We start from the raw sequence: 13,391 nt of genomic DNA on the forward strand, positions 1-13,391 counted from the left end.
AAGTTTGTATTACAGTAAAAAATAACAGTGTCAGATTGTTTGAAGAAAAAAAAAAAGACAAGACAAATTTGAATATATACAGTAATTGTGACAAGCCCGAGGAGAAATAACTTTATTTACCTTGGTTTAGTAGAACTGCTCAAGTTAAAATCTCTAACAGCTCAATGTCTCAGCTGTAACTGATATATTTTTACTGATTTTTAAAAATTGATTTGAGAGTGAGAGAGGAGGGAAGGAGAGAGAGAGAGGGAAACATTGACTTGTTTTTCCACTTATTTATGCATTCATTGGTTGCTTCTTGTATGTTCCCTGACCAAAGATCATACCTGCAACCTTGGTGTATTAGGAGAAAGCTCTAACCAACAGAGCTACCTTGCCACGGCTGTAACCTTGCCATGGCTGATATTTTGAGGTCATTATCAGAGGAATATTCGTTATTCTTTGTGATACAACATTGTGTAGAATACAGTCAACGTAGCAGGCTTGAACTGCTATCCTTGGAAAGAACTGTTTGTAAAGTTAGCCCTTGGCTGGCATCTGGGAACTTTGGGAGGTTCCCAACATTAACTGATAAGAGTGACTCACTAAACACTTTATAGAAACAAGATGGTTTTTGCTGAACACTTGCTTTTCCTCCTGGGAGTCTAGAATTTGGGCAAGGTGTGCCTATGTGATTAGCCCCCAATAGAAACCCTGGGCACTGAGCCTTGATCTTCCGAGGTTGGCAACATTTCACACATGTTGTCACAACTCAGTGCTAGGGGAATAGAGCATGTTCTGTGTGACTCACTGGAAGAGGACCCTTGGAAGCTTGTGTCTGGTTTCCCCCAGACTATGCACAGGTGCCTTTTTCCTTTATTGACTTTGTTCTATATTTTCTATACTCCTTAACCATGAATACAACTGTGTGCTAAGTCCATTGAGTCCTGTCAGTGACTTGTAGTCTCTGTTTCAGCTGCCGCTGAATGAAGCCAAAAGAGAGGAGTGAGAATAAAAAAGTTCCATAAATGGAGGAAAAACCTGCTTGTTCAAAAGCCATGATAAAACAAGTAACCATTAGAACTGGTCTCAAACCTGTTCAATTAATTGACAATTCTTTTTAGTGAACACAATTTTAAAAGCCAACTAACCAGCATCAGCTCATCACTTCTGGAAGTCTGCCGGTCAGGTAAGAACTCACTCCAGGAAACATGCCTTGGAGCGCCCAACAATCAACAGCCTCAACTGACTCACCACACTTGGACTGATAGCATTAATCTATGTATGCCTCTGAAAATCTGCCAATCCCAAAGTCTTAATTAAAATCCTTTCCTACAGGAAACAGTGAATTCAACACTTTTTATGTCAGATGTTGAGTATTGGCCTTATCATCATATGACAAATATTCTTTTTTTTAAAGGAAGTTAATTAAATTTTATTTATTTTTAATTTTTTAAAATTGATTTAAAAGAGAGGAAGGTAGAGGGAAAGATAGAAACATCAATGAGAAGGAAACATTGATTGGCTGCCTCCCGCACCCCCCACACTGGGGGTTGAGCCTGAAACCCAGGCATGTGCCCTGACCAAGAATGGAACTGGCAGCCTCCTGGTTCATGGGACGATACTCAACCAACTGAGCCACACCAGCGGGATATATAACTCTATTCTTAAAAGATGGATACATGTGAAATACTGAGAGTAAAACGTGATGTCTGCAACTTCAAGGGGTTCAGAAAAGTTTATTTATATGAAAGACAGAGAGATAAAGCAAATGGAGCAAAAATATTAATATTTTGTTAGCAAATCTAGGTGAAAGTTCATTATAGTGGTCTGTAACTTTTCTGTAAATTTAAAATATTTTTCAAAGTTAAACAATATAAACAAGAATGGTGACATCAGCAAGATGGTGGAATAGGAAGTTCCAGGCCCTTGTTCCCCCATGGAGACACTGACTTAACAACACTATAAGTGCCAAATTACCTTTGTGAGAATTCCAGAAAGCAGTTAACAGGTTGCAGCACCCTAGGAGAGTGCAAAGCCAAGAAGAGCCCTGTGTAAGCAGGCAGGAAAGTTTTCCCCATGTGTCTGTCCTAGCCCTTACCCTCCTAAGCATATCACCACGCTAGCTATCGGAAGAAAACCCCGAACTCCCAGCTTCTCCCTTGGGAGGGAAAGAGAAGATGGAATGTGCATCTAATGTTCTGACTTTTCAGTGGGCTGCTCAAAGGGTCGGCTTCTGTCTTGCCTGACTTAGGGTGCCAAAGAGAAGGAAAGTGTAGTTTGGATGCCAGATTGGGGGCATCTGAGAACAATGGCCAGGACCACAGCTTGTTACAGCAACAGAGAGACCGCAGTACTGCAGACAGACACTAGGGGGCAAAGGAGATTATGGGCTCGTGAGATACAGCAGGAGCAAACTTCTTGTTCTTTGTTTTTTCTTTATTTTTTACCTGAGGATATGCTTTTTAAATTGACTTTAAAGAGAGGAATGGATAGAGAGAGAGAAAGATAGAGAGAGAGAGAGAGGGAGAGAAACATCAATGTGAGAGAGAAACATCAATTAGTTGCCTCCCGTACATGCCTCAACTGGGGATTAAACCCACAACCCAAGTGTGCTCTCTGACAGGGAATCAGACCCACCACCTTTTGGTGTATGGGAGGATGCTCCAACCAACTGAGCCACACTGGCCAGGGTGGGGCAAACCTCTTTATCTGGGAAATTAAAGCCCTGAGAAGACAAATCTCCAGAAAAGGTTTGAGTGGTCCCCAGATTCTCTAGCCAAGCTGATTGGTTTTTCAAATGCCTAAATCTCAACAAATGAGCATACAAAGAAACAGTGAAAAGTAGCCAAATCAAAGGTACAACAATAACAAGACAAGATACTAGCTAAAATAATTTTGAAAAATAAGCTGAAATTTGCAAAACTTTCTAATTTTAAAAGTTGTTATAAAGATACAGTAATCAAGAAAATGTGGTATTGGCATGAAGGTTGACCTATAGGTCAATGGAACAAAATAGAGTCCAGAAATAGACCAACACATGCATGGTCAATTAAATTTCCTCAAAGATGCCTATGCAATTTAGTAAGGAAAAGGGTAGTTCTTAAGGATAGGAATGCTAGAACAATTGAATATCTATATGCAAAAGAAAGAAAAAAAGGAGAGTTTCTTTATACCGTATAGAAAATTAACTCACATTAACTGACTTAAATGTCAAATAAAACCTACAAAGTATTTGGGGGAAAACAGGAGAAAATCTTAGTAACTTTGGAGTAGGCAGATGTTTCTCAAATATGCACAAACCAAATAAAAAACACAAACCAAAAAAATAAATGATAAATTAGACTTCATCAAAACTTAAAACTTCGGATATAGGCTTCCAGTAAAGATAGTGGAGTAGATAAATGTGGGACTTGCATTCTTCCATGACCACATCAAAATTACAACTAAATTACAGAACTACCATCAATGAGACCACCTGAAGTCTAGCTGAACAGAAGTCCTATAAATAAGGATATAAAGAAGAAGCCACAATGAGACTATAAGAGGAGTGGAAACTTTAAAAGGCTGAAACCACACCCACAAGTGGTAATTAAAAATCAGGAGGCATATCTCAGCTGTGGAGGTGTGCCCAGAGGAGTGAGGAATCTCAGCCCCTCATCAGGCTCTCCAGCTCAGGGTTCCAGTGCCGGAAAGAGAAGTCTCCATAACTTCTGGCTGAGTGAGACAGAGGGCTTCTGGAGTTCCAGACATTTCTCTTAAGGGGGCTATGCACAAACTGACCTGTGGATGGATACACTCACTCTGAGCTCCAGCCCTGGGGCAGCTCAAAAAGCACCAGGGACATAAGGGGAGAAACTGAGTTGTCTGGCTTTGGGGTGAGGACTGGATGGGCAAATTTCTCCCAGACAGAAGTACTGGCAGAAGCCATTGTTCCTTTGCTGACCCCTCCCCCTGCAGGCAAAGGCTGGTGCCATACCTGAATCTCCATCAACCTAGCTAACACTGTTCGCTTGGCCCTGGAATTCCCTGAGACCCCCGCCCCACCCAGCTTGTGGGCCCATCTAAGCCACTTCTAGTGGCTTTTCTGTACAAATGGCCAGTCCTGGCTCAAGCTTCAAACTTTCCTAAAATCTCTCAAAGGTTAACAAACTCTAAACCAGAAGCATCTGGCCTCTGCAAGGTATGTAGCTCTTGCTAAACTGCCCCAGGCATGAGCCGCAACCAGGCTCAGTTCACAGCTTGGCCTCTCTCAGGAACTTCCAAGCCCAGCACAAGTAGCAGCCATTAGCAGATTGCTCTATAGCTCATGCCAGGTGGACTTAGGCAGAGCACAGGCAGAAGCTGACCTTGGTCTGCACCTCCTGTGAGGACCCAGAGTCAATGCAGCCAGTGGACAGCTTCAGACCACAGCAGAGCACCATCTAATCACCTCCACAGCAACACACTCAAAGGGCAGACCAGTCAGACACCTGAGCCTCACTGAAGCAAGTTCTGTTCCATGGGGTCAGCCCCTGCACAGCAGCTCCTCCACTGTAGTCCTGGTCAGTCCTTATGTCGACTGGCCTGGGGGGTCAATTCCTTCCATTCACATGCCAACAACAATCAAGGGTCAACTACAACAGGAGGGTGCACGCAGCCACACAGGGAAGGGGAGGAGAAGTACACTTGGAGCACTGGACTTGGGGAACCAGGGAGGCTGTACCAGTGAGCCCTACGGGACACCTATTACTATCATAAGGCCACTCTACTGACACTGGTAGTTGTAGCAGCTCTATCTAATATATAGAAACAAACACAGGAAGGGAACCAAAATGAAGAGACCAAGAAACATACCCCAAATGAAAGAATAGGAGAAATCTTGAAATAACCTCTACAATAAATTTAAAATGTTATAAAGCTTTTACAAGGCTTAGCTTCAAGTAGGTTTTTTTGTTTGTTGGTTTGTTTTGCCTTACAAGGAGAAAAAAAGCTTTTCACGACATTGAGGCTGGCATGTGTAGGAGGGGAAGGATAGAGATAGAAAAAACAAACTGTGTAGAGACCGAAAGTGTGTGGTGAGAGGAGGAAGAGGAAATGGGTGTAAATCAAGAGAAAGAGGAAGCAAAAGAAAGCCATCTCCCTTGCCCAACAGGAAAACAAGCATGCACAGAGATGCAACATTTCCCCCTGTCTTCATCCTCTCCTAATATATTTATTAGTAGTGATGAAAGCCAAGAGAATAGACTGGATGGGAGAGTGCAGAAAAGAAATCTAAATTTAGAATAGATGGCCAGGACACAAATTTGCATAGCCATTTATAATTCTGAATTTCTGGGACTTACTGTTCTCTACAGTGTAAATGCTTCACGAAATCTCCCTGCCTGAGGGTGACATACCAAGACAGGACAATTTCAGCCGGGCAATTGGTGAGAGAAAAATATATAATAATTTTACTGGGAGGCCTCTATTAGAGAAATACCAGAATAAATTAACACACTCATTCCTCTAGGATCATGTGCTCCTTATTATCAACCATAAACTTGAAAAACCTTCAGGGGTTATTAAGAATTGTTGTTTATTTTAATATAACAGGACAGTGGTTGATTGTGATCAAAATAGTTAGGTAAATTCCCTCATTTTTCTATGGTATTAGACCTAAATAGCAAACTTCTTTTAAGCCCTGAGCTGAGAGGTTAATACTGGTTTGCACAACTGATATGTTCAGTAGTTACATTGAGTCCACTGTCAGAAACTACAAAATATGTTGTTAGCTTCTTAATGCGCTGTTGTTCTATTTTCATGAGCATAGATTAAAAGAGATTTGAAGAATTTTGCCACATTGCTACCAAATAGTTTTATTTTGCACGTCTCCCCACAAAAAGAAAACAAACCCAAAAACAAAACAAAAAAACAAATAGGAGAAATCTACAGAAAAATAACTAAATAAAACAGAAACAAGCAAACTACCAGATACAGAGGTAAAAACAATGATTATAATAATGCTCAAGAAACTTAGCGAGAATTTCAACTTCAAAAAAGGACATAGAAACCATAAAAAGGGACCAGTCCAAAATGAAGACTACAATAACTTAAATGAAGAATACATTAGAAGGACATAATAGTACATTGAATGAAGCAGATAATTGAATCAGAGGTTTGGAATATAAGGTAGCAGAAAATACCCAATCAGAACAGCAAAAACAAAAAAGAATCCAAAAAAATGAGGATAGTTTAAGGGGCCTTTGGGACAACATCAAACATCAATCAACACTCACATCATAGGGATACCTGATGGAGAAGAGAGAGAGCAAGGAATTGAAAACGTATTTGAAGAAATAATGGTGGGAAACTTTGTTACACTGGCAAAGGAAATAGACATATGTGTCTAGGGAGTGCAGAGAGTTCCAAAGAAGATGAACCCAAAAAGGCCCACATCAAGACACATCATAATTAAAAGGCAAAATGTTGAAGACAAAGAGAGAATCTTAAAAGAAGCAGGAGAAGAGCAGTTAGTTACCTACAAGGAAGCTTTCATAAGACTATTGGCTGATTTCTCAACAGAAACTTTTCAGGCCCGAACAGAGTGGCAAGAAATATTCGAAGTGATATAAAACAAGGACCTACAACCAAGATTACTCTACTCAGCAAAACTATCATTTAGAATCAAAGGACAGATAAAGAGCTAAAGGAATTCATCACCACCAAACCAGTATTGGAACAAATGTTAAAGAGTTTTCTTTAAGAAGAAGAAGAGAAAAAGCAGTGGCTGGGTAGCTCAGTTGGTTAGAGCATCCTCCCAATATGCGAAGGTTGCAGATTCGATCCCTGATCAGGGCACACACAACAATCAACCAACAAATGCATAAATAAGTGGAACAGCAAATCGTTGATGTTTCTCTCTTTCTCCTTTCCCCTCTCTCTCCAAAATCAATTTTTAAAAGAAGGAAAAAAAGATTAAAAATATGATAATAAAATGGCAATAAATACCTATCTATCACAATTACTTTAAATGCAAATGAATTAAATGCTTCAATTAAAATACACCGGGTGGCTGAATGGATAAGAAAACAAGACCCTTGATACTGTCTATAAGAGACTCACTTCAAATTGAAAGACATACACAGACTGAACACAAAAGATGGAAAGGGATATTTCACAAAAATGGGAAAAAAAATCTGGGTAATAATACTTAGTATACCAGACAAAACAGACTTTAAAACAAAGGCTATAGCAAGAGGCAAAGAAGGACCCAGCACTTCCACTTCTGGGTATTTATCTGAAGAAACCCAAAACACTAAATTGAAAAAACATGTGCATCTATATATGTTTATTGCAGTGTTATTTACAATAGCCAAGGTCTGGAAGCAACCTAAGTGTCCATCAGTAGATGAGTGGATAAAGATGTGGTGCATAGCCCAGCCGGGCGTGGCTCAGCGTTTGAGCATCGACCTAGGATCCAGGTGATCAGGGCTCGATTCCCGATCAGGGCACATGCCCAGGTTTCGAGCTCCATCCCCAGTTGGGGGCGTGCAGGAGGCAGCCAATCAATGACTCATTATTGATGTTTCTATCTCTCTCCCTCTCCTTTCCTCTCTCTGAAATCAATAAAGATATATTTTTTAAAAAACCCAATGTGGTGCATATATATAATAGAATATGACTCTACCATAAAAAAGAATGAAATCTTGCCATCTGCAACAACATGGATGGACCTAGAGGATATTGTGCTGAGTAAAATAAGTCAGAAAAAGGAAGACAAATGCCAGATGATTTCACTGATATGTGGAATCAAAAAACAAAATAAACAAACAAGCAGAACAGAAACAGACTCATAGATACAGAGGACATTTTGACGGTTGCCAGATGGGAGGCAGGTTGGGGGGATGAGTGAAAAAGGGGAAGGGATTAAGAAGTACAAATTGGTAGTTACAGATTAGTCATGGGTATTAAAGTATAGCATAGGGAATATAGTCAATATTGTAATAACTATGCATGCATCAGGTGGGTACTAGATTTATCAGAGGAATTACTTCATAAGTTATATAAATGTCTAATTACTATGTTGTACACCCCAAACTAATATAGTATTGTACATCAACTGTAATTAAAAAATAAAAAGTATTTCAAAAAAACTTAAAACTTTTGCTTTTCAAAAAACACTATTATGCTTGGCTGTTATGCTGTGAATTGAATGTCTTCTGTCGGCACATTCATGGGTTGTGGACTCAATCCTCAGTAGGGGGTGTGCAGGAGGCAGTCGATCAATGTTTCTCTCTCATTGATGTTCCTATCCCTTTCTCCCTCTCTCTTCCTTTCTCTCTAAAAAATAAATAAAAACATATTTTAAAACAACAACAACACTGTTAAGAGAATGAAAGAACAGATTGATAAAGCCCTGGCTGGTGTGGCTCAGTGGTTAGAGTGTTCGCCTGCACACCGAAGGGTCACAAGTTCGATTCCCAGTCAAGGGCATACACCTGGGTTGCAGGTTTGGTCCCCTACCCTGGTCAGGGCACATGCAGGAGGCAACCAATCCATGTATCTCTCTAACATGGATGTTTCTCTCTCTCTCCCTCCGTCCCTTCCACTCTCTCTAAAAATCAATGGTAAAATATCCTCGGGTGAGGATTGACAAGAAATATTGCAAAACATCTAATTACCAAAGGCCTTGTATCCAGAACAAAGACCTCTTACAATTGAATAATAAAAAGACAATAAAATTTTTAAATGGGCAAAGATTTGAATAGACACTTCACCAAGAAAAAAGGTATAAAGATAGCAAATAAGCGTATGAAAAGATGCTCAATATCTTTACTCATTAGGGAAATGCAAATTAATACCACTAGATATTTGCTTGAATGGAAAAAAAATTGAAAAATCTTACCACACCAAGTTTTGATGAGGATATGACCAGCTAGAATTTTTATGTATTATTGGTAGGAATACAAAGTGGCAGATGTTTTAGAAAATAGGAGATTCTTTAATAGTTAAATATAAATTTACCATACAGCCCTGTAATTTCAGTCCTAAGTATTTTTCTAAGAGAAATGAAAATATCTATCAACACAAAAACCTGTACAAGAATGTTCATAATAGCTTTATTCATAGTAGTCAAACACTGGAAAAACTACATATCTATCAACTGGTGAATACTAACAAATTGTGGTATGCAATGGAATACTACTCAGCAATAAAAGGAATGTTACACCTGGCTGGGCATGGCTCAGCGGTTGAGCATCGACCTAGGATCCAGGAGATTGGGGTTCGATTCCTGGTCAGGGCACATGCCCAGGTTGTGGGCTCGGTCCTCAGTCGTGGGCATACAGAAGGCAGCCAATCAATGACTCTCTCATCATTGATGTTTCTATCTCTCCCTCTCCCTTTCCTTCCCTCTCTCTGAAATCAATAAAAATATATTTAAAAAGGAATGATTCAAGCAGCAACATGAACAAATCTCAAAAGAACTGTGCTAAACAAAAGAAGCAGTCACAAAAGAATAAATACTCTATTATTCCATTTATATTAAATTCTCAAAAAGACAGAACTACAGTGATTTTTTTAAAAATTTCAGTTATTGTCAGGGTCCAAGGAATGGCAGGAAAAGATTGACTACAGAGGCAGAAAGTCATAATTTGAGGAAATAGTCTATATCATGTTTATGGTGGTGGTTATACAAATGTATATATTTATCAAAGCTTATTGAATTGTACACATAAATTTGGTGAATTGTAGTTTATGTACAATATAATATAGCTGATGGACGTAAATAAAATTGGTTAAGATAGAAGTATGTATAATATGCTATCAAAAAAGTGGAGTGGGAAAGGGAGAAAAGATAATATATATATATGTATTTAAGTAGACAGTCTTTTGAAGGATATCAAGACACTGGAAATAATAGCTCCCAATCAATAGAAATGGGTAGATGGAGAACTGGATAGAAGGAAGAATATTCATAATATATAATCTGCAAATTCTAGGTTCTGTAAATATAATCAGATAAAGTACCCCAATATTAAATTAAATTGAAAGAAAAAAATTTAGTTGATTCGATACATAGGTATATAACTGTGCTAAAGATACTGCTGTTTAAGCAGAGAGCACATGTTGCTTTCCCCCCCATAGCATTAAAACGTTAAATAGGACATTAATATTTGTCTAGCATTGCATCATCTTCTATAGCTCTTTAAACTTAACCGCCTATAACTTTTTAAAAAAATTTATCTTTATTGCTGAAAGTATTACAGATGTCCCTTTTTCCCCTCATTGATCCCCTCCACCCTGCACCCCCGCTTCCAGGCCTTTATCACAGTATTGTCTGTGTCCATGGGTTATGCATATATGTATATAAGTTCTTAGGTTAATCTTCCCCCCTGCCCCCCCCCCCCCCCCCGCCTTCCCTCTGAGATTCCTCAGTCTGTTCCATGCTTCTATGTCTCTGGATCTATTTTGTTCATGGGTTTGTTTTGTTCATTAGATTCCACATATGAGTAGGATCATGTGATACTTGTCTTTCTCTGGCTGGCTAATTTCGCTTAGCATAATATAACTTTTAGATTGGGGGGAAAAAAACCCCCACACATCAGGGGGTTGGGGGACTTGGTGAAAAAAGCAAAAGAATTGAGAAGTACAGTTTAGTAGTTACAAAATAGTCATGGGGATATAAAGTACAGCATAGGAAATATAGTCAATATATTGTAATAACTGTGTATGACCCCGCTGAGCACTGGAAATATCAGGGGGAACACTTTGTAAAGTATGTGATTGTCTAACCATTATGCTGTGCACCTGAAACTAATACAAAATAATAATGAATGTAAACTGTAATTTAAAAAATTTTAAAAAGAAAAAACATCACAACTCTAATAATTTTTTCCTTCTAACCTTGCTCTTTCTGGTTTTGTAAGAAACGACTCATACACTGGAACAATTTTTTCTAGTTCTGCCTAAAATGTGTGAATAAACTATTGATGAGGCATACTTCTCTGGTATATGAATATTTTAGTAATGTGGGAAAAGTTGATTTCAAATGCAACAAATCTTCCAGACTCAGCCTTCTGGGTTTGCCAATGACTTATCCCTATGTACTCCTCCAACATCTGATTTTCTGTGGCATTTTAAAGCCCTATTTTATCTTATATTTTCAGATTGGTTTTAGGGCAGGAGCTATGTCTAATATATCTTGAGTAAACTCATAAAAAGAAGAAACTGGGATTCTCGGGAAATGTTTTAAGTGTAACTGTGACCAAGAACCCTTGAGAGAGAATGTTTAGCAGCCTTGTCCAAGAACATTCTGGTCATTTTGGATTGCAAAGAGACATAACAAATAAAAATTTAAGTTAGTAGAAAATAGGCAATTTTCACGCCTGATGTTATTATAATGGACCCAAGTTTTCTCAGAGTTGACATTTCTTATACTTCTGTTCAAAGCATACCACAATGTTTTAAGCAAATCTCTATTACTGTGATTCAAATATGGAAACTTAACACCAAAAATGACAACATAAAAGACATTTTGTAATTGCTGCAGTTAACATTAAATGCTTCCAGTTCTAAAGAGTCTTCCATTTATCCTTTTATCTTTTTACCCTTGAACTTACCATTCCTGAACAGCTCATTAATTTATTAATATAGCTACCACTGGTAAAACTTGAGTGGGTTTGTCCAGTAGACTCTGAGCACTGGTGGCGTTTTCAATTTAGGAAGTCCAAATACTCTGAATGCCTCATCTATAGCACGCTAATGCTGTCCTTAAATAGACAGACAGATAGTTCTCTAGCAAAATGAGTTTATTTGGGAACAAACAAGGAATTGCAATTCAGGACAAACGGCCTAATGGTGAACCACAGCACAGGTCCAGAGACCAAGGAGAGGAACAAAGGGGAGTTCTTTCTTTTTTATAGGAGAAAGGGGGAGTTCAGAGGGGCTGTTGTAAACAAAGTGTCCAGCAGAGGAAACTGGGAATTTGAGAAGCGTAGTGGCCTCTCATTGCCTGAGTTATAACAGTCTTTCACTGGCTGAGCGTTTGCTGGTTGGGGAGGTCCTCCTGCTTCCTGCTGGAGTCGTAGGGGAGATAAAACATCTTTCTCTTGGAGATGAAAGTCGGGCTCTTCCTGTTTGGGGTAATTGCTGAGGAGGGGTAGGAAGGGAGAGCTACTCCTACAAGCCCTCCCAACTCCAATTTAAGTGAGGTTTCTGTTTGTTAATCTTCACATCAAATAGTGATAAGCTCTTAGGATAATAAAGTAGGGAAGAAGACATGAGATTTTAGAAAATAGTTGAAATAAAGGGCCCAGGAAGACACAGAATGTGATTTTTGAGTAAAGAGCTGAAAACAGTGAGGGAGTGAGCCATGTGGCTATCTAGGGAATAATTTTCCTGGCAGAGGAAAAGCATCCGTAAAGGCCCTAAGGCAGGAGTGTGCTAATGTTCAAAGTCCATGAGGACACCAGAGTGGCTGGGGTGGAGATAACGGTGGAGGAGGGGGTGAGGGGGAAATGAGAGATGACACGAGGGAGGTTAGAGGGGGGCCCAGGTCATGATGGGTCTTCTAGGTCACAGGAATAATTGGCTTTTCTTCCGAGTGAGATAGGAGACTATCTCATAGCCATCATCGATGTACTATTATTTTAAGTGCAATTGTTCGTGTTTGAAAAACATCGATTACTAAAATGTTTGGTATTTTAGAATAGAAAAACTAAAAGAACCCTTTGAAGATTGTTTTGCAAGGGCTCCCCATTCACTCCAGCAGAGACAGAATTTCAGAGAGTCATGTGAGGATTATTTTTATACTGTTTCACACATATGATTTTATTTCTTTTTTATTTTTAAATCCTCACCCAAGAATGTTTTTTGCATTGCTTTTCAGAGAAGGTGGAAGGAAGAGAGAGAGAGAAAGAGAAAGAGAAGTATCAGTGTGAGAGAGACACATTGATCGCTTGCATCCCGCGTGTGCCCCGACAGGGCCGGGGCCAAGCCTGCAACCTGGGTACGTGCCTTTGGCCGGAATCAAACCCGGGACCCTTCAGTCCCTTGGCCGACGCTCTAACCACTGAGCCAAACCAGCTAGGGCCATATAATTTTATTTTAAATGAATGTCTTGATTCAAGTAAATCTAATATCATGTAATTTTTCTTTTGACATCGTGAGAACCACTCTGGGGTTATGAATAGTTAGGCATGGATGTCCTATTTATAATTGTTTGACAGTCAAATAAATGCAACTGTTTTGTATTTTATAAATACTCATAAGGATGTGGCTTTTCCAGTGAAGGCCCAAGAGCCTCTGTTATTAGGGAGTTTACTTTTACACATTTAGGTTTTATGGGATGGGATTACTTCTAGTGGTTTTCTTTGCTGGCCATTTGTTCAGAAGGAAATGATACATGTTTTAGAAATTTTAAAAGCAATGGAAGACATGTAAACAACTTG

Source organism: Miniopterus schreibersii, assembly GCF_964146895.1.
Source record: "Miniopterus schreibersii genome assembly, chromosome: 7".
Lineage (NCBI taxonomy): Eukaryota > Metazoa > Chordata > Mammalia > Chiroptera > Miniopteridae > Miniopterus > Miniopterus schreibersii.